At 38.3% G+C, this 21,879-nt stretch overlaps 1 long non-coding RNA gene across 1 annotated transcript; it reads right to left on the bottom strand.

The window, feature by feature from the left end:
• Positions 1 to 7,831: 7,831 nt before the first annotated feature.
• LOC149916337 (uncharacterized) lies at positions 7,832 to 21,879 on the bottom strand. The gene is made up of 3 exons (XR_016469973.1): positions 21,562 to 21,879; positions 11,805 to 13,426; positions 7,832 to 8,944 (listed from the first exon to the last, which is right to left on the bottom strand). It is a non-coding gene; the product is annotated as an uncharacterized LOC149916337 (long non-coding RNA).

The raw sequence follows: 21,879 nt of genomic DNA, 5'->3' as shown, positions 1-21,879 counted from the left end.
CTTAGAAATAGACATGCTTGTATTCTGTTTTATGTGTTTTACTTGTAATCTGTTTTTGCTTCTCAGTACAATAGGCTCTCAAACCAGTCAGAGCAAGAAAAAGATTTTTAAGACTTGCATGTGCTGATTAAGGTGATTGAATTTTTTCTACTATTATTTTCCTTTTAGTTTAGCAATAAAGAAATACATTAAAAAAATGCAGTAGGGGAAAGATCTGCCCATGGATTTGTTGTATTTGTGCATATCTAAATAGCAGTACAGGCATCTTGTCATCCCAAGGACACCATGGAGTATTCCTATAATATAAAGAGAGATGATGGGGATTTTCTAATAACTAAATTGGAAATCAGAAATGTTACTTTTTTTTTTTTTTTTTTCCCAATTTACCAGTTTGCAAGCAATGCCTCCTTTTCCATAAAGACAGCTCTTCAAGAAAGCCCATTTCTAACACTCACAGACCTGTGCAGAACACCGTTTTTCATAGATGACAGACAGTAACTTTACAATAACATCAGCCATTTCTTTCAACACTGTCACAAATACCATTCAACAACAAATAGCATTCAACTAGGCCTCAACTTCCTAATTTCATTGAAGCCTGTATACCTTTCATTCAGTGTTAACATTACTTGAAAAAAAGTGTTTGGACGTTACATTATATTATCCTCAGTTCATCGTGTTGTAGCAGATCTAATCTTTAATGAAAACGAGACATGTAGGAATCCTATTTGAACTTTTCTTTTATCTTCACTCTTATTTCAAAAAGAAAGTAGTTGATTAAGCACACCTAGTGACAAACCAACATGTGATTATCATCTATAATAAATGATACTCCTGCTTGGTAGTATAATTGTATTTGCTTTTCTTGTTGCCTTTGCTTGCTTCATCCACACCAGTAGATGTGTTGAGAAAACTGACTGGGAGAAAAGAGGTCATTCCGTGGTCCTGGTTACAAAGACAGCACAGACACAGCCCATGGTGACTGAAAAACAAGGAATAAAGAGGTTCAAGACTGTACTGCAAAAGTGTATTGCAACTGCAGGTTGCTTAAAGAAGTAGAAGCAAAGGGAATGTCCACAGGTTTGAAAAAGTGGCCTGCAACTACACAATATTCATTGTTTCAGAAAGGAGATTTAACGATGCAAAATCTTTGGCAAGAAAACAGTTGTTTTTAGGGATCAAATAGAGAGAGAAATAGTGCTGGGGACCTAGACTCCTTTTAGGACATAATACTTGTCTTGTCTCTACACATGAAAATATTTTAAATTACTAGCTGAGAGATCAGGGGTCCTGAACCATGGTATGTTCATTATTGTTGATTGCATGTACTGTGTCATATCACTTAAAAAATTAAAAACATTAATGGCACTGAAATTTCAAACTGGGTGCACGTACCACTGTGCATAACAACTGACAAGCTATTATCTACGTTGATGAAAACTCTTAGTGCTAGTGTTTTAGCTTCTCCAAAAGCAAGGAATAAACAATTTGAATGTAGGCTTTATCAGTATTTGTACTTGTAATAAAACCAGGAATATTCATAGAATCATAGAATCATAGAATTTTTTTTTGAGTTGGAAGGGACTCTTACAGACCATTGAGTCCAGTTCCCCAGTAATGAACAGGGACACCCACAGAGGTCAGAGACCTCAGAGGCCTGTCCAGCCTGACCATGAATATCTCCCCACTGCCATAATGTTGTCTTGCCCCAGACCTATACAAGACTACAAAGTGAGTCACCAGCTCTGGATTCCTACTTAGGAGGGGTTTGCCATCAAGATAGACAGCAAGTCTCCATGTAACCCTCTCCTCTAGGCATCAGCCCTGGGAAACATGCTGCCAAATATTCTTCAGAAAAGCATCTTAGAGAGGTTTCTGTGAGCAGATGGGGGACATTTGATGAAGCAAACGGATGCTGGGTAAGCAGTAATTCTCACTCAACAACCAGCCTGGGGGCTCCGTTCTTTCTTCATTTCCATTCTTTCTGATGGAAATGTCCTTGAAACTTAATTGAGTTTGCATGGAATTTTACACTTTTTGGATTTCTAATCTTTCTCATCATTAATCCTTAAATATGTGTTCCACAATACCACTAACCAATTATAGAAAAATAATTTACAATAATCATGTATCAAACTTTTTTAAAATTCTATTTGGAAGGTAGGAGACCTAATTACAGGCATGGGACTTTAATGTATGTGCTGAAAACTGAAACTCAATATCTACTTTTTCATTGCTCTTCAGCAACCTGAGCAAATAGATTACCTCCTGTGATAGGTTTCTGACAGTCCCTCTTAGTTTGACAGTTATTTTAGAGAGAGTCACTTTTGTATATAATGAAAGGAAAAGTTGCCAAGCATACGTCCATATTTTATGTTTCTTAAAACTTAAAAGCTAGAGGAAAGACTCCATTTTTAGTCATGCCATTTTAAATTCAGAGTATTTGTACTGTCCGCCAGGTTTACATCAATGACACAGAATGGCATCTAGCCCAAGGGCTGAGTTACATTTCTTGCACAGGAAGGGCAGCTTTTATAATTGAGTGTATCAGTTACTGCTTTGAACTTTTTTTGTGTTACTACATTCATGTGAAAATATGATGTGCATTTTCGCATCTTCTATGTATGCCAAAAGAATTAAAAGCAATTTCTGTTGAAGTGTTTCCTTGAAATTGCAACATAAAAAATATATAAATATTAAAAACAATAAAACAAAACAAGACATTTTCTCCCAGAAATACCAGGACTCTTAGAAATACCTCACGTTTCATCTCAAGAATACTGCTTTCCACTCCTCAAGATCACACTGACTCCCATCACAATGGCCTTTTCTCCCACATACACCAGCTTTCTCCCAAATACACGACATTTTCTCCCACATACACCCGTTTTCTCCCAAAGATGGGACATATTCTCCCAGAAATGCCAGCTTATTCTTTAAAAAACGGCCTTTTTTTTCCCAAAATACCAGCTTTCTCACAAACACCTGTCAGTTTCCAACCAAGTCTGCTTCTATCTCCCAGAAACAGCCGGTTTCCGAGAAATACCTGACGTTTGCTCTCCCAAATACTACTTGACACTCCTCCAGAGGACATTGTCTCCCCTATTTACCACGTTTTCTCCCCAAGAGACCACTTGGCACACCAAAAAGACCACCGTTGCTCTCCAGTACAAGATATTCTTTCCCACCGGTTCCCACTTTTCTCCTCCAGCTATGTCATTTCCTCCCAGAAATGCCACTTTTCCCTTGGAAATTTCACCTTCTCTTCCAAAAAGAGGAGATTTGCTCCCAGAAATACCCCTTCTCTTACAACTGCCACACGCTTTCTCCCCAAAAAGCCTCCATGACAATGCCAAATGGGACACTTGCAGCCAAGAAGAGGACACCTTCTCTCAGAAAGACCACTTTTCTCCCCAAGAGAGGAGATTTTCTCCCAATTGGATGACATTTGCTGTAAGAAAGACCTGTTTTCTTCCCTCAAGAGGACATTGTCTTTCCCACTGAGGACATTTTCTCCCAGAAGTGCCGCTACTCTGTGAAACACCTCCATTTCCTCCCAAATCTACTCCATGACATGCCTCCGGATGACACTTTCTCCCCGATTTGGGGCATTTTCTCCCAGAAATACAACTTCTGTCCCAAAGGGATGGCCTTTTCCCTCTCTAGCATCTGTTTCCTCACCAATACCTGGCATTTTCTCCCAGAAACACCAGCTTTCTCACACATACATCACCTTCTCCCCCCCACATCAGATGTTCCCTCCCAGAAATATGGCATTTGATCACAGATATACTCTTTCCAGGGTATACCAGGTTTCATAAAAATACCTCATAATTTCTCCATGAAGTTCGTTAGCAAGATGACACTTTCACCCTAAATAGGAGATTTTCTCTCAGAAATGCATGCTTCCCCCTCACAGAACGGCATCTTCTCCCCAAATTAGGACATTATCTCCCCGAAATACCACATTTCTCCAATCCAATGACATTATCTCTACGGAGAGTTTGCAGTTGCTGCCCGTTAAATCGCTTTTCTCCCCGAATACCACTTTCAGACTTCAACAGCGGTCTTGTCTTTCTCACTCGGATGCCGAAAACGGGCGACTTCAGCCGGATGCTTTTCTCGGACGAGCGACTTCTGCGCACATCCCAAAGGAGCGGTTCTGACTTCTCCTTGTGTCCATGCATTCTGCACTACGCTTCTCTCTCATTCTTAACCCTTGATTCCTAGCGACATTTCATTTTTCTCTGTTTTTCCGATGCTACACTTCAGCATTCTGTGACGAACAGAGTAGAAGGGAAAAGCCCCTCTAACAAGGCAGCTAGAAGTTCCAGGAGCGACACACGTTGTGCTTTCAGAGAGGACGTTACAGAAAGTCGAGAGATGTGGATTCTTTCCTGCGGAGAAAAAACCCCCTGTTTTCAGGAAATGCAGTATTCTGAAATCGCACGTTCTCGGCATAGCAATTTCGCTATTTCGCTCTCGTGGGTTGACAGCGCCACTCTCTGTTAACCACTTCGGAGAGTTTGCAGTTGCTGAACGTTAAATCGCGGTTCTCCCCGAATGCTGCTTTGTGCCTTCAGCAGCGGTCTCGTCTCTCTCGCATGCCGAGAAAGAGCGACTTCAGGCGGACGCTTTTCTCGGACGAGCGGCTTCTTCTGCGCACATCGCAAAGGAGCGGTTCTGTCTTCTCCTTGTGTTCATGCATTCTGCACTATGCTTCTCTCTCATTCTTATGCCTTTCCTTTTATTCCTAGCGACATTTCGTTTTTCTCTGTTTTTCCGATGCTACACTTCAGCATTCTGTGACGAACGGAATAGAAGGGAAAAGCCCCTCTAATAAGGCAGCTAGAAGTTCCAGGGGCGACACACGTTGTGCTTTCAGAGAGGACGTTACAGAAAATGGAGAGCTGTGGATTCTTTCCTGCGGAGAAAAAAACTGTCTGTCATCTATGAAAAACGGTGTTCTGCACAGGTCTGTGAGTGTTAGAAATGGGCTTTCTTGAAGAGCTGTCTTTATGGAAAAGGAGGCATTGCTTGCAAACTGGTAAATTGGGAAAAAAAAAAAAAAGTAACATTTCTGATTTCCAATTTAGTTATTAGAAAATCCCCATCATCTCTCTTTATATTATAGGAATACTCCATGGTGTCCTTGGGATGACAAGATGCCTGTACTGCTATTTAGATATGCACAAATACAACAAATCCATGGGCAGATCTTTCCCCTACTGCATTTTTTTAATGTATTTCTTTATTGCTAAACTAAAAGGAAAATAATAGTAGAAAAAATTCAATCACCTTAATCAGCACATGCAAGTCTTAAAAATCTTTTTCTTGCTCTGACTGGTTTGAGAGCCTATTGTACTGAGAAGCAAAAACAGATTACAAGTAAAACACATAAAACAGAATACAAGCATGTCTATTTCTAAGTTCTCTGGTACTCAAAAATCTAAATACCTATTCATGTAGCTGCATTCATTGCTTTAAGTCATTAGCCAAAAGTAAATACGTAAGGAGAAACAGAGACAAAATTGACTTTATAAGAAGAAAATATATTTTAATATTCAAAATATTCTAAGTCACCATGCTGCCCTTTGAAGACAGCATTCATGTCTCATCTTGATCATGCTGACAAGCATCTCACGGGTATCTGCTTTCACTTACGTTGATTGTACAGTTTAGTATCTGTAATACTGAAAAGACCTGATGGGAAATGTTACCTTCCAAATTTTGCTCTGTGTATATGCATTTCCTATTTAAACCCTCACTCAGCAAGAGAAGGAAAAACACTTCTCAGTTTCAGTGTAAGTGCCCCATGGCATTTTCTACAGGAAAAATATCACTTTAGATCTGTCAGACAATAACATTTTATTACCTCAAGGATGTTATCTGAACCTGAGGTCTAATATCTAAATGAACTGCAGTTCAGATTATTTGAGATTTAGCAGAAAGACAGAGGGATGGAAAGTTTCATAGAAAGATTCTATGGGGAGAAGTCTCATTCATTTATTGTGGATAAATATGATGAAAAGGTATTCATATACCAAGTTTTAATAACTGTATGGTTAACAGGAGGAACAGTAGACAGCTTTGAGCAGTAGCTGACATACAGAACAGGAGAGTTGGAAGAGTAATATTTCCAAGAAGATTAATTTAATTTAAAGGCAGAATGTTTTTTGGCTATTGGAAAGTTCTCTGTTGTGTTGAGCAAAAGGATATATATACTGGCTGAAAATAAACCTGTAAAAGTGAGGTAATGCATTTACTAAAACAACAATAATTGCTGTATCAGGATGGATCATATATTAAAGGCAATAAAACTCTGATTAATAGCTGTCAGGTTATTTCTTTATTTTTCTCAAATATTTATTTGAGCGCAACATACTATAAATACTTTAAAGAAAATGTTTATCTTATATTTGTACATGATTGCACTCAGTAATACATGGAAGAGCAGCCACTGAAGTGGGAGGATCATAAGCCCAATGTATGTGAAGAGAGAGAGCAATAAATTTGATTCTTCTCAGCATTTTTCTCTTACAGGTTTTGAGAAACTTGTTAGATTTTAGTACCTGTAAATGTAAATGAAACCAACATAAAATACCATACATAACCTTATTACTTTAAATAACATAGAAAATATGGATTGGAAGACTCGTGTGCATGTTCTTTTTTTCTGTCTTAGACCTGAATAAAGCTGTAAAGAAGAAATTAATGCTCTAGTAAGTCACTGTCAACTCTTGCAAGTCCATTTGGGAGAAAATTTGACACTCCATTTTTTTTTTCTTGTTGTCCTTCTATCTCCTACTCTCCTTTTTGTGTATGTTTATTATTTGCCTCATTTCTGTGAAAACAAATCAGGCTCCATTAATAAAAGCAAAAACTGTTTAAGGCCATCCATCTTACTCATTCTCCTCAAAGGTTTGCTGCCACTTGTTCTATCACAGAGGACTGCAAAACGTTTTTGCTCCACATTGTTACCCTCTAAAGATAAAATGAATAAATTGCTTAAGAAGATGTTGAAAGACTCTTATTGGTGCATTTATGATCATAACATACGTATTTGTGAGACCTAAGGATTTTTATTCATTCTATTTTTGTTCAATGTAAAATCAAGATTAACTTCTTAGATTTTCTGGACATCCTCGTTGTATAAATTTAATTTTTTACTCCTTTTCCTTGTACAACTTCTGAAATCTGACAGTAAGAACATTTTTATTTTTGTCTCAAACCTCTTTTTTATTCTTTGTCCATCTATTTTTTTTTTCCCCCTATGATGCTTCTTATAACTTTACCAATTACTTTGTGTTCCATTTCATTACGTTACTTATTTTTGCTTTTTCTTTGGGGCAGGATATGTCTACTGCTATGCATCTGCACAGTTCCTACAATGGAGCTTTGATCCTGGTTGGATTGCTTAAGTGCCATTAACATAAACGTGGTTAACAAGAATAGTAGTTTCAGCTTAGTATTTTTCATGCTAAATCAGGTTCAAAACTAGAAGAATAAAAGTTTTTTTGTAAGAAACATAAACATCCATGTTGATTTCATAAGTGAAACTGATTCTGTTTTTGAAGAGCGGAAGAAATTTAAATAATTCATCTGAAAGCAAAGTTCACTTCTGTTTTTATATTCTCAGAAGTGAATCATCAGATTAAACTAGCATGCCACAGTTTAGTGGTAAACCTCTAACACTACCAAATCTACATATGTAGATTTTGCTTTAATGTCACAGGCAACAGAATGTAATCAACTAACAAACAAAACAAGCAAACAGAAAATTCACATCCAAATAAACCAGAAAGAGGAGTTTATAGACACTCTACAGAACTGTTAGCTGTGCTATGCTTTTCAAAAGCTGGAATTTGTCCTACAGACATCTCAGAAGTTGCACATCTGTCCAAGAAGAATCATTGCACTTTATTTCTACTGTACATGTTTATCTTCTATCTTATTCTTCATTACTGTTATGTACTATGCAAAATACATAAAGAAAAAAAGCAGTAATCAAACTATACATACTGTGAGCAGGGCTTTGTGAAGGCTGCAGTACTGTACAGAAGAAAGCCTTGAACAGATCTATCTCAAATTCAGGGTAATAATACATTTATTTCCTACCCACATTGCTCATGTAATCCACCAACTATTTTAGGAACGCCTAGATTCTTAAAAATACAGAAATTAAAGTGATTTCCTGATCAACCCTTACAGAAAGACACAAGTTTAAACATGAAAGCAACTATGAATGCTTTGGAGAGAAAAAAATAGAATGTAATGTTAATAATCCCTGTAATGTTAATAAGCTAAATAACAGTTTCAAAGTTTAGTATCTTGATGCTTTATGGAGCTCCCATAAAATGGCTCTGAGCCTTCCCTTTCTAATGATTTTGCACACCCACGCAACTTGCTCTGTGGGGATGGAAGATAACAGGATTTAGATCCTTGACACACTGCAATTGATTTAACAATAAATATTGTCTATCCTAGTTTTGGGTTACTATAAGATGAAAGCAAAAATGTATATACTGATCTACTGGTTTTCTTTTAAAAAGCATTCATCTGATGCTGAAGGCTAATTCTGTAAAGCTGAAACTTAAATCCCAGCAGAAACAGGTTCCCAGATATTAAAAACAAACAAACAAACAAAAAATCATAAAAGTATGTATAATGAAATCTTTAGGCATGTGACAAACTTTGTTTTATATATTATATGATTTCAGAACATCTGTCACACACACTCACAAACTTTCCTTAGAAGGAGAAGCAGAAGTTTAGATGATGATAAAGTTATGTTCTTACCACATTAGAAGGTTCCAATTTCTTCCTTCTAGCAAGGTCAGTGATATTATTGCCATTGTAGTTGATGCTCTCCATACAGCCTTTGAAATTTTTTTCTGCTGTTAGAACTTGGCTTCCCAGAAAAAGGCATGCCTCCAAAGGTTATCTTTGAATGTATCAGAAAATGAAAGACAGTTACTGGAGGACAAGGGCTTAGAATTTTTGCTTACTAGAAAAAGAAAGTATCAAACAAGTACTGGAAAAGTAGGAAAAAGTCTATGATGAAGTCACGACTGCAAATATTTTTGGTGGTAAATTGTATCTGTTATTAGGTTTTCCCAAATACAGAGAAAATATGTATCACAGTTACATATAGACTGTAACGAAGAGAAGGTCTCTAAAAGGAATGCAGTTTTAAATGCTTGGCAGAGCAAAATGTCAGTATTGTTAAGAAACAAGAATTTGTTGGCCAAAGAATGTGCTGTCTGTCTGATCTTGGAGAAGAAAAGTCTGCCTTTCTTTACAAACCTGAATGCAGAAAGTTTGAGAAGTAAAGGTGCCCAGTAAAACCTATTTCAATATGTAGACTGAAACAAACATTCAAATAAAAAAAAATCTACTAAATCAAAAGGGAAGAAGGAAAGTGTTACTTTATGTAGAACATCCATCAGTTTGGTAGAGTGTCAGAAGTGAGAAGTGGTTGGTGGCAAGTCAGGAAAATAATTCTTCTCTATTATGATGCTAAAACTAACTAAAAATTGATGATAAGAAAAGAGAAGCAACTGGCACCTATAGAGAGCTTCCCTGTTATAATATTAGCCTAGAACATGGCTTTGAGAGCACAGGGTTGTCAGCAAAAATGAGTCTGAGGGCAGGAGGGAAAACGTGAAAGAGCAAAAATGTTACAGCATTTACAAAAATACATGGTTGGGGAAAAATAATTCCCTCCTCCCCCTTCACCCCCCTTCCATATTATAGTATGTATATAGTTATCTTAATCAAAAAAGTAACCAAGGAACAAAGGCTATAAAATACAGGTGTTGTGCTGTTTCCTGTTCAATCATCCCTTCCCTAGGGAACAATCTAAGTACTAAATACTATTACTAAAATTCTGAAAAATGAAAGTAGTATTTCTGACCCTTATTACTACTTGGGAGAAAAAGGAGATATCATATGAAGGACTTGGAATGGGAAACTCGAAGTTACTGTAGACAAATTGTTGGATAGCAAAAAATACAGTGAGTTGTGGCCAGTTTACCAGGCAAAACGTTTACTCTTTACATATTAAATTGCATGGACAAGACAGTGTTATACTACTTTGCATGCCCAGAATGGGAAAAAGCAGATTTCAATTCAAAACTTAAATATCAATAATAAATGGAGACAATTGTGAATTAATTTCTTTTTTATTTAGTTTAAAAACAAAAACAACAGCACAAAAATGTTTCTAAAAATCTGTTTTTACTCATGACTGGAAAATCCAAATGTGATTTCCATGCATCTCGTGGGCCTGAGATAAAGACAATTTAAAAGGAAAGAAAGAAAAAAAAAAGGGGGGGGGGGATGCTATGATGGTAATGTTTAATATTCGTGTGGGGGGTGAAAGGTGTACTTGAGTTGCCTAAGCACAAGCTTCTACTGCTATTGGTGATACCTGGGGTAGTGTGCCTTAGTAACCTCTGCTTTCTGCTTGAGGAGGTATGCATCTCTATAAATTCTCTGCCATTTCTGCCAACACCATGGGAGTGCTGCAGATATCTAGGGGATATATGTATATAAGCTGCTCATTCAGTTTACGTGTTTGTCTTTTTCTTGGATGAGAAATAGTTGCTGTTTATTATTTCCTTAAATGCAACACAAGCATTTACTCATAATATCCAATCTGAGAACACCATTCTTGTAACTGCTTATGAAAATCATAGATACAGAAATCAAAAGAAACTGTTTCAATCTGCTTGCATTTAAGGAAATAGGAAGTCTCTTTCCACCCTTGCGCATATTTAAGACTGTTTTCTGACAAACTGCTAGCTAAAGGCTTCAGTCTTTCTTTTTGTGCTTACTCCCTCAATGGAATAGCTGAGCTTTTGTAACTGTCCCTACTTTGAAGTTTTCTAGTGGATCCAGGTTGGTTTAAGTATCCTCTATTCCTCACTTCTTTCTTTTCTACCATTTTCTTCAAAAAGGAGCATGTTAAGAACATAAATTTCTATTCTGTTAAGAGTCTTCTCCTGCAGTTAGCTGGTTAGTAAATAATACTTTGCTTTCAGAAGATAGGAAATGGATTTGTGGTCATTCTAGATGTTTCTTATCAGGTAAACTCTCATATGTATGTGTTGGAGAAATTCTAATCAGTTCTTCAGTAAAGGTATTATGAAAGCTCAGACAGACTGTTCTGTCATTATTTACCAAGAGATCTGTCTCTTCCTAAAAATAAACAAGACTTTTTGAATTAGGATGTAATTTCCTTTTAAACTGAAAAATTGGAGAAAGACATTTTCTCAAGGGGGAACTGCAGTGGTTGGAAAGAATCTCTGCAAGTCATTGAGTCTAACAAAGCTGGTTCCCTACAGTAAGTTACAGGAAAACGTCCAGATGAGTTTTGAATATCTCCAGAGGAGACTCCACCACCTCTCTGGGCAGTCTGTTCCTGGGCACTGTCACCCTCACAGTAAAGAAGTTCTTCCTTGTGTTCAAATGGAACGTCATTTATTCCAGTTTGTGTCCCCTGCTCCTTGTTCTGTCATTGGGCTCCACAGGCAAGAGCCTGGCCCCATCTGCTTGACTCCCACCCTTTTGGTATTTATAAGCATTGATAATATCCTCTCTCAGCCTTCTCTTCTTCAGGCTGAACAGCCCCAGGTCTCAGCCTTTCCTCATACAGGACATGCTCCAGGCCCCTCATCATCTCTGTGGCCCTCCACTGGGCTCTCTCCAGAAGTTCTGTATTTCTTGAAGTGAGGAGCCCAGAACTGGACACAGCACTCCAGATGTGGCCTCACCAAGGTAGAGAAGAGAGGGGAGATCACCTCACTCAACCTGCTGGCCACATTCTTTTTAATGCATCCCAGGATACCATTGGCCTTCTTGACCACAAGGCCACATTGCTGGTTTGTGGTCACCCTGCTGTCTACAGGGACACCCAGGCCTTTCTCTGCAGTGCTTCTTTCCAGCAAGTCAGACCCTAACCTGTACTGATACATGCAGTTACTCTTCCCCAGATGTAGGACTCTGCACTTGCCCTTGTTGAACCTCATAAGGTTTTTTCTCTCCCTTTCCACCCTGTCCAGGTCTTGTTGAATGGCAGAAAGATAAAAACTGATCAATGCTTCTTGAGGGAAATTCCCAATGTATTTTAGGTGTATACAAGATTATGTAATACTGTGTGAATGTTGTTATGACCGGGTGACGGTTCACCGATCAGTTCACAGATGTTTTTGCTTCTCAATTGTTTTTACAAAATGTAAATAGTATTCATGAGAAGAGAATGTGATTGACTTCACTTCTTCTAGCAAAATTTTGGCCTTGGAGCTTTGTATCTGTGCAGACTGGAACCATAAGTCAATCACAGAACTTGCCACATCACCATTTGCTTTGGTAAACCATCACCACCCCCTTAATATTCAATATTCTTGAAGGTTCCCTTTTAAGTGAATTCAGATCTGGTCCAGTTGTGGAACTTGCAGCTTTCAGCGTAAGAGTATTGTGAAAAGAAGAAGTATCACTAGTCTGTACAGGACTAACACATTTCATTTTACATATGACATTCTTAACAATAGGCTTTTATTATTCATTCTTTGTCATATATTAAAATAAAGGATGTTTTATTTTCTTTCATGTACCAAACAGTTCCATTTGTCTTAAATACTCTATACAACTGCAGATAATTACAGCAACATAAAAACCAGCATTATGACATACCTAGAGGGATTAGTTTGACTTGTGTTTGGTTCCCAGGTCCCAAGATGCCAGTATCTGGGAAAGTGGCAAATGGAAATTCAACTGTGCAGAGGAACAGGAAAAAACCCTATATCTGTATATCAGCAATACAGAAATAATTGATAAAATGCTCAGGAAACAAGCTGTGTTTAACCAGCACTGTCCAATCCAGCCTGTTGCAGGGTCCACGACAGCAGTGAGAGGAAAGAGCAGCAGACAAGACTCCTCTGGCTTGTACCATGGTATTAGTTCTAGCACACTTAAGTTCTGCATTTGAAGTTACATTAGCAAGCCTGATGTGCTTGGCAACAGCACAACATCTCACTCCATATGTAACGTATTTTCTGTGGCAAAGAACTTCTTTGTTCATAACTCACGGACTTTGCATGTTCATAAAAGCTGTTACATACTTTGGAAAGTTCAGGCATACCTTCAATCCTCCTCTGTATTCGATTCCTACTGACTTCATAGTAACTGCTGTTCCCAGCAGAGCTCAATGACAGCCGGCGCAGGATCGGGGCTGAATTTGAGGTAGCAGTCACTGGCTGAAAGGAATTCCTGTAATATGCTGCACTCCCCGAAGTACGATATTCAGTGGAATTTCGACGGGCTGGGCTTGACAGATTTACTGAATTAAGTGCAGAATCCATAGAGTCCTCAGAAAAGCGATGCTCTTTGGAAGTGCTGTTTTCTTCTATACGTAACGTTTCTGCTACAGAAAACAAAAGCATCAATCTGTTCAAAACGATGGGCTTTGTAGCTTTGTTATTTAATTCCTTGCTATGTTCTCTTGAAGATAATAACAAGCTCCAAGCCTGTTAACAAGTCTCCTGTGAGACAAGACTTACTGAAGAATAGTCATTCTCAAGTAATCACTGGTCCTTTACTACATTAAAAAATTTCCAGTAAAATGTCTAATAGACAAGTTTGAGACAGTCTTCCATAAATCATCTCAGCTGTATATGTTGAATATTATGAGCAGGATGTGGACATAAGGTTTGATTTTTTTTTCATTGTCTGATATTAGCATTAACACATATGCAATCTCAGTCAAGCATTTTCATTATCTTTCTTAATGGTTATCTTCTGAGAATTTGTTTAGGAGTGCATTATGTTTCTATTTTTTATAAATATAAAAAGAATTTTTTAACATAAAAAACCCTCTCATGTTAACTAGCAAATGTTTAATTTGTTCTACACAGTAGAGGGAGTCTCTAACTTCATACGCAAGAGGACAATTATCATCTGTAGATCTCCATATGTTCGGAGACAATAGCCATCACAAAAAACTGAAGAGACTACATGCAGAGCTGCAGAAGGCTGTAAATCCTAGACTCACATGCACACTAACACAATACAGTCTGATCACAATGCTGCAACTACGAGTCGTTAAACATCAGTGGGAACACCACTCCATTCTCTCATCATTGTATGTTCTCAGCTCCACTTGCACTAGGCCAACATCTAGCCTGAGGAAGAAGTTGGAAGCCTGATGCAAAAATCTGCATGAAACAAATGCTGCTTTGGCAAGAGAGTTAAGAGCTGGAAAATATAGCTAACAGGTTCACAGAAGTGTAAACTCCACATTACCATCTTGAAAATTACTCTATGAAAGTTATAAAACATATGCTAGTGGAGCAGCATATTCTTAGGGGTAACTGGTACAATCTGTGAAACAAGTTCCTAGAATATGCTCTTTATTACTCTTCTTATATGACAACTTCCAATAATTTCTTGGGAAAATTCCAGAATTAAATAAAGGAAGAGTATTTTCCACAAACAAACAAACCACAGCAACAAAAAACACACAGAGAGCTTTTTAAGCACGTTTAACTTGTTCTATTAGCAATTACGTTCTCTCTCCTGAAGTCTGTATAAAACTGGAGTTTAGTGAAGAACTTGAGGTGTATTTCACAGTTATGATCTTCAGGCAACATTATCCCAAAGTGGAACAAAGACACCCAGAGAACCGGTTCCCTACTTAGTGAATTCAGTAAAGCAAGACATGCAATCCACCATAACATCTTCTATTAAACACAACACTTGTGGCATAAAGAAGCTTTTAAGTCCACAAGCCCTTCTCTTTCAAGTACACAATCCTCAAGACAATAATGATAAACTTTCTAGTTTGATCTGTATCAAAAAAGCAAAGCAGTGGCTACTGAGGTTTTTGGAGAAAGCAAACTTTTATTTGTCGGCTTGAAGTAGCTGCAGCAACTTGCTAAAAGGAAAGCAATAGCCATCTTTCTATAGAATTTCAGAGATACTAACAGACACAATCAATGATAAGCACTATAATATTAAAGGAAACAAATGAGAAAATTAGATCAGTAGAGAATGAGACCACCAAATGAAGTCTCAGTGCAAGACTGAAAGGCAGAAGTAATACTTCAAATGGCTACAGAAAAGCACTATGAAGGAGTCCAAAACTTGTAGATTGAAACTTCATAAGTTTTTAAAGGTATGATGAAATACTGGAAGCAATATTCCACACCAGAAAGTTTCAACAGGAGTATTTCAGCAAATATCAGCCAACTCCATACAATGTCTTATGAAGGAATCTTTTTATAGTAATCAAGCAGAGATCCCAAATACATCCGTTAAATAATCATTTTATGTCACTCTTTCCATGATCGCTCAAGACATAAAGGGTTTTAAATTGACTATTTTACAGAAGAATTTAATTGCATTTACTCCAATTATATCCCAGGTTTCTTTCTGATACTACAGATCCTAGTTAAGCAACTGTAAATAGGGATGGCAAAGAGAAACTCTGCTTTGATTCCCAAGACACTAGCATTTGAGCTTAGAATCAGAAAATCATAGAATGGCTTGGGTTGGAAGGGACCCTCAAAGATCATGAAGCTCCAACCCCTCCACCATATGCAGGGCCACCAACCTCCCTATTAAATATTAGACCAGGCTGCCCAGGACCTCATCCAACTGGCCTTGAACACCTCCAGGAAGAGGGGTGTCCACAGCCTCTCTGGGCAGCCTGTTCCAGCACCTCACCATTCACTCTGTAAAGAACTTCCCCTGATACTCAACCTAAATCCTCCCTCCCTCAACTTAAAGCCATTTCCCCTTGTCCTGCCATTATCTTAAGCTTATCTTAACATAGCTCCTCAGGTCACATACACAAGGTGGGAAAACTGGCATACTTCATAGGATGATCATCTTTTAAAATAGGTGTTTCTGTCCAGCAGCTATACTATCCCAATCCACTCCCTTTCAATTCATCTAGCCTCCCTACAAACCAACCCCAACTGCAGTCTTGTTATTGAAAGCACGGTAACAGGTATGAGAGCTGATTCAGAATTGGTGTCTGACAAATACAGTTTTGCAATTAACGGAGCAACAAATGACTCTTTTCCTACTTCGACATGTGGAGCAGATGCGAGTAGTAGAGGGATGGAATGAGAACAAGTTTTTTTCTGTTACAAACAGAATTCACATTCTTACTCTCAACTATTCCAAAATTCAACAGATTTCAATGCTCTCTGATTTAGGTTTTGTAACAGAAAACTGAACATCCCTCATCTGCTTAAGCCTTCAAAGAATGCTTCTGCCACTTCACTTTTGTTAGATTTGTAATATGGAATCAGCACTCTCTTGACCTTTGCCCTGTGAAATAAATTGTTATGCTGCTCCTTTAATGTATTTCCATCCATTACTGCATGGATGGCATCACATCTGCAATAGAACCCAACATTCACCACCAAGTAACCAATCGATGCCTTGTAAAAAAGGGCTGATCTGAAATAATAAACACATTTTCCTTACTCTGTCTTGTATCTGAACAGGTATTAACCAGACCCAGTTGTACCACAGCACTGGTAAAATACCGAAAGCAGAAGGCACTGCCATGTGATCTTATGCTGTAAGGCAGGCCCTGTAAGTAATAACTGAAGTTTCATTCTCAAGTCAGCACCAGACACCAAGGGTTCATACATGTATGAGTCCCAATTAGGAAGTTCAGCTTTTCAAAAACCAGAGTTAAATATGTTAAAGGCTGCTATTTAATGATTTCACAATGCAGCAAGCTGTTAATGACAGGTAAATTCAGCAGAAGTAGAACTTCCATATGCAGAAGATCATTAACAACATCAAATTTACTACATCTAAGAGCCACTAACAGAGCCCAGTAAGCCATATCAATTTTATCTACAAATATCAGTCTTCCAGAGGTGAGTTTTTGCACACTTGAAATGTACAAAAGATCAATGAATAACTGTCTCACCTGAAGCTGGAAAGCTTCAGTTTTTCAAGTTAATTTGGTATAGACTTTCTGCACCGAACGTTTACTGTTTCAAGACCTCAAGAGGAGATGAGCAATTGCTTGTGCATCCGTTGTTATAAATCTAGATTACAAGTATGTGTGTGTATATGTAGATATACATGCCATAATTATTATGCTTTTCTTTTTCTCTCTCTCATTTTTTCCCTCATTTCTCCTCTCCATCTCACTGAGATGGGGGCAGTGAATGAACAGCCACGTGACGCTCAGTGATCTGCTGGGTTAAACCACAATGCATCACCATATCTTAAAGAACTTGCACGCTGTAAAAGATTTCTTCTTTTAAGAACGTTGCAACAAAACGTTGCTGGCATGCATCACCACTGAAATTTTGACTACAGAAACTCATCTTGTCATTTGATATTTTACCATTAGAGAAATCCATCCTGCTGTCAACGCCACAGTGATGAAACTCCAACTTAATTCTAAAAAATCTAGGTGGCAGAGATACCACAAGAATGGACTTGAATGAGTGATTACAAAGAGACTGAACATGGGCCAACATCTTTAACTTATTAACTTCCTTCCTTGCTCCCTAAATATTTAGAATGATAGTAGTACTATAGTAGTAGTAGTTAATGATAATTTTCCCTTTTTGTGATACTTGGTGAGATTCCGAAAAAACTTACTGTTGCAAATGCCACCACTACATAGGTAAATAATTACAATTACGTTATCTGAATCCTTTGGTTATTTCTAATTAGAAAGACACTACAACAGGAACAAACTTGTAAATTATGCTTAGGGTTGGAAAGAATCAGTGTGAACACCAGGTTTATGCATCAATTTGTCTTCTCAGGCAGCTTTCTGTTTTTGAGTTTCCAAATGGTAAGCAGAGCTTTAAAGGATCACATTTGGTTAGTGGCAGATGCATTTTCAAAAAAAAAAAAACAAAAAAAACAAACCCACAAAAATTACAAGAAAGCCTTTATTCACAAGTCTGAAATAAGAAGCATACCCATATTGCGTTACAGAAGAAGACAGATATTACATGCAAAAACAAAGAAAACGCCCCAGCTCTAGCATATTTTATGCTTCCTTAGGAAATCAGAAGCGTGACTGACTTATACTGTTAAGTGAGCCTATGATTAGGGTTAATGCAAGTACACGAGCTAGCATCAACAATAACACACTACCTCTCGTTTGCTTTCATTGTGTGGTGATCAGTGCAGGTGCCTAGAGTTTAAGAGTCAGTACCACAGGGATAAATCCTGGACCCACGGGTTTCCATGGCCCATTCACATTTTTTCCAGACTCCAATGTTTGAATGAAAACCTAATGATTCACATGTGGCTCAGACACAAGGCTCTCTACCTCCTGTTTGGGGAAAAGGTCTCGGGAGGCATATTTCTGCTAGGAGCTCAACCAGTTCTGGAGAGCAAATGGGCTGTGAGACCCAGCACAGCCTGATCTCTACTTCAAGGTAGCACTATCAGCTGCAGCAAACATTCAGATAACTTCATAATAGCCTCACAGGTAGTCTTACATGGCCCTAGGGAAATTACTTGTTCTCCACATCTTAATTTCTCATTTTGAAAAGAAGCACTGAAAAGAATAATATTATCTTAGAGTTGTCAGGAGGATAAAGCAAGAAACATCTGAGGCCATCTGAATGCCCCAAGTCACACCATGAGAAAAATCCACAAAAAAAAGAAAACAGGATTCAGTGCAAACACAGCTCCCTTGTACTCCAAACATCTGAGGGCAACCATAGGAACTCCAAGCAAAGGAGTGGGATCCAGATCTACAGGCTCAACTCTCTGCTCTGCCTGGGAACAACATAAGCTTCTTACTTCCAAGATAAATGCTAGGGCTGAAAATAAAAAGGAGCACTTCTGAGGTGCAACAACCTCAACCTCAAATGACAAATAAACAGGGAATGGAGCTTGTTTGTGCAACCCCAGCCCTTGGGATGAAGAGTCATTCTCATTTCTTTACTTTTCATTGTGTAGGTATGTTTCAAACAGCAAGCTCAAGCCAGGAGAAAGGCTGAGCACTAAACTATCAGACAAACGTGTCTGTCTGATAGTGAAGAAAATCACCCAAGAGACTGATTGAATTCTCTGCTTGAGAAGGTTTATCTGAACCTCAGTCTGTTTCATCCCACAAAATGACACAGACTCAGAGCTAGAAGCAGAAAAAAGGGGCTGACACCACCACCATGAGTGGGCTTGCTAATCAAGCCTTTAATTTCCCTTTGGTTACATTTGCTTGAATTGAAACCTTATGCATCAAGCAAAATTAAAATGGTTTGTGCTTTTGTTTTGAGTAAGAAAAAATCCTAAATTCAACTCCATTCAAAACAATTATTTTCTCTGGCAGCTGAACCAAAAGAACCCACTAATTATTCACACATATTGTAGCAAGATTATTTCATCCAAGTCCCAGCATGCAGTTTTCTACTATAGCAAATACAATACTTGCCATGAAAGTTCATCACAAAAGATTTAGATTTCTTTCCTTAATCTCTGATGCAGACAATTGTTTTTCTTGCCAGTCTTAAAGAAAAACCAACTATACAAAAAAAAAAAAAAACAAGTTTCAAACAAAAACTCTACAAGAAAATATTCTCACAATTTCATTCTGCAATTTCTCATTTAATTCTACTGTCTACACCCTACCTTCCTATTCAACTGCACAGTTGGTTTTCACAGAATCACAGAATGGCCAGGGTTGGAAGGGACCTCAAGGATCATGAATCTCCAACCCCCTGCCAATGCAGGGCCACCAACCTCCACATTCAGTGCTAGACCAGGCTGCCCAGGGCCCCATCCAATCTGGCCTTGAACACCTCTAGCGACGGGGCATCCACAGCCTCTCTGAGCAGCCTGTTCCAGCACCTCACCACTCTCTCTGTAAAGAACTTCCCCCTGACATCCAACTTAAATCTTCCCTCCTTCAGCTTAAAACCATTTCCCCTTGTCCTGCTGTTATCTACCCTTTCAAAGAGTTTTAATGCGTTACATTAACCTTAGCCACATTTTGTTCTTCTCAAAATATATCCCTCAAAAATTTTTTATAAAATGACTTACGATTTGACTTATCACTCAGTGAGCCTCTCAGCAACCTATCCAACAAGATGATGAGAAGACAAGAGCTAAAAAACACAGGAAACCCACAAGGGCCTTGTGGCTCTGTAACACCTGAGAGAGCTCCAGCACTCTGCTTCAGGAGCAGCCCACAGGCTTCTTGAGCTTAGGACTACTGAGCTGACTTCTTTGAATCTAGCAGTAATTACAATAGTAATTCCTGTTCCTATAGGATTTTTCAATGAAAACATATCAGAACTAGATAGATTTCTTTTTTTTTTTTTTTTTTTTTTTTACATCTGCTTTCTAAAATAATTACTTTCAACTATTCCATCATTGCCCACATTCACCACTGGCCTACAATTTAGTCCTTCTTCTAGAACAATAACAATCAGAATACTGGCAAAGCACATCTCAGTGTATTTTGTTCCAAAAAAAATGACTTGTTGGAATGAGGCACAACAAGGCACAACTATGTTATTATATTAATAATATAATAAAATTTCATATGTTTTGCAAAAAATAAAGTAATACAAGTTTCAAACCCATACTTACACAGTTCCAGTAAACTTCTCTTACAAAGTAGAAAAGAAGCATCTATCTTTTGAACAAACTTGTGCAGACACATAAGCAAGGACTACTGAAATTCTGCTATATGCAGGTCAGGGTGCTATGTTACAGACACTGTTAGATAGCAACATCTTTTACAAGGATTTAATTAAACCTGTATTCCACTAATCATCTTTCACACCTGGTGTTAATGTAAGGAGATTAAAGTAACACCAAGTCTTTTTACTGCCAGTGATAGAATTATGAATTGATGTGCTAACTGCCATACAGAGACTTCCTAGCCTAGAAGGAAAAAAAAAATGTCAAGCAGCAGCTATTCAGTTTGAGATGTAAGGATAATTTATCTGTAGGCATGGCATTAATATGTAGCAGAACTAAACCTATTCCTTAATAGAGGACATAAGAGAACGAACACTGACCTAAGAGACCAGGGAATGGGAGAAAGGAGAAAGCAGCAAATTTAACATGTGGAATCACTTGCCTGGAAGCTAAACAGATTAGCTGGAAACTTTTCACTCACTTGGTTAAGGTATTAAGAACACAAACATTATGTATGGATAAGATTATGAGAATGACTTGAATTAATAAAGCTGATACTCCACTCATACTGAGCTTACTTGACAAATGTATAGCTTGTATAGCTGCAGCTGTTGAGATGCACAAGCTCTGCTTATTACCAACAACCTAACTGTACAGTGTACATGTAATTCAACTTTGCTATTGCTAGACTCTGATTTAAGAACTGTTCAGAAAATCCTGGACTCCCAGTGATATAAAGTATACTCCACCAGGACTATCTTAATAAAGTAGTTCACAAACAGACATTCTTGACTATGCTTAAGGAGTTACAAAAGTGATAGAATCTCACTGCAGGTTACTTCCGTTCTTTCTCCCTACCCTAGGTTCACAAACAAGTGAAGAAACAAAAAGATTAGAAACATCTTCACATACCAGTTATCATTTCTGCAAGCCGAGATTACAGCTTTGTGAGTGCGGGAGATATTTGCATCCTCTTGATGGCTGAGCCGAGAGGGGAAAAAGGGGAGGGGAACAAAAAACGTCCATCTATGAGGCGAAAGCTCCCGAACGAGGAGCCCCGGGCACAATCCCGCGGCACCAACCCCGGCCCGCAGCGGGGCCTCACCCGGCCACCGCCCTCAGCGGCCCCACCCGCAGCCCCGCGCCCGTTGCTCGGCAGCTGCGAGCCAACCGAGCCTGCCGGGAAGGTGGAGGGGCAGCACCACGGATAGCTCTTATTGGTCGAAGGAG

The sequence above is a fragment of the Phasianus colchicus genome, chromosome 11, assembly GCF_987193195.1.
Source record: "Phasianus colchicus chromosome 11, bPhaCol1.hap1.1, whole genome shotgun sequence".
NCBI classification, from domain to species: Eukaryota; Metazoa; Chordata; class Aves; order Galliformes; family Phasianidae; genus Phasianus; species Phasianus colchicus.
The sequence above is the reverse complement of the archived record's forward strand: the minus strand, read 5'-3'. Positions and strand labels throughout refer to the sequence as shown.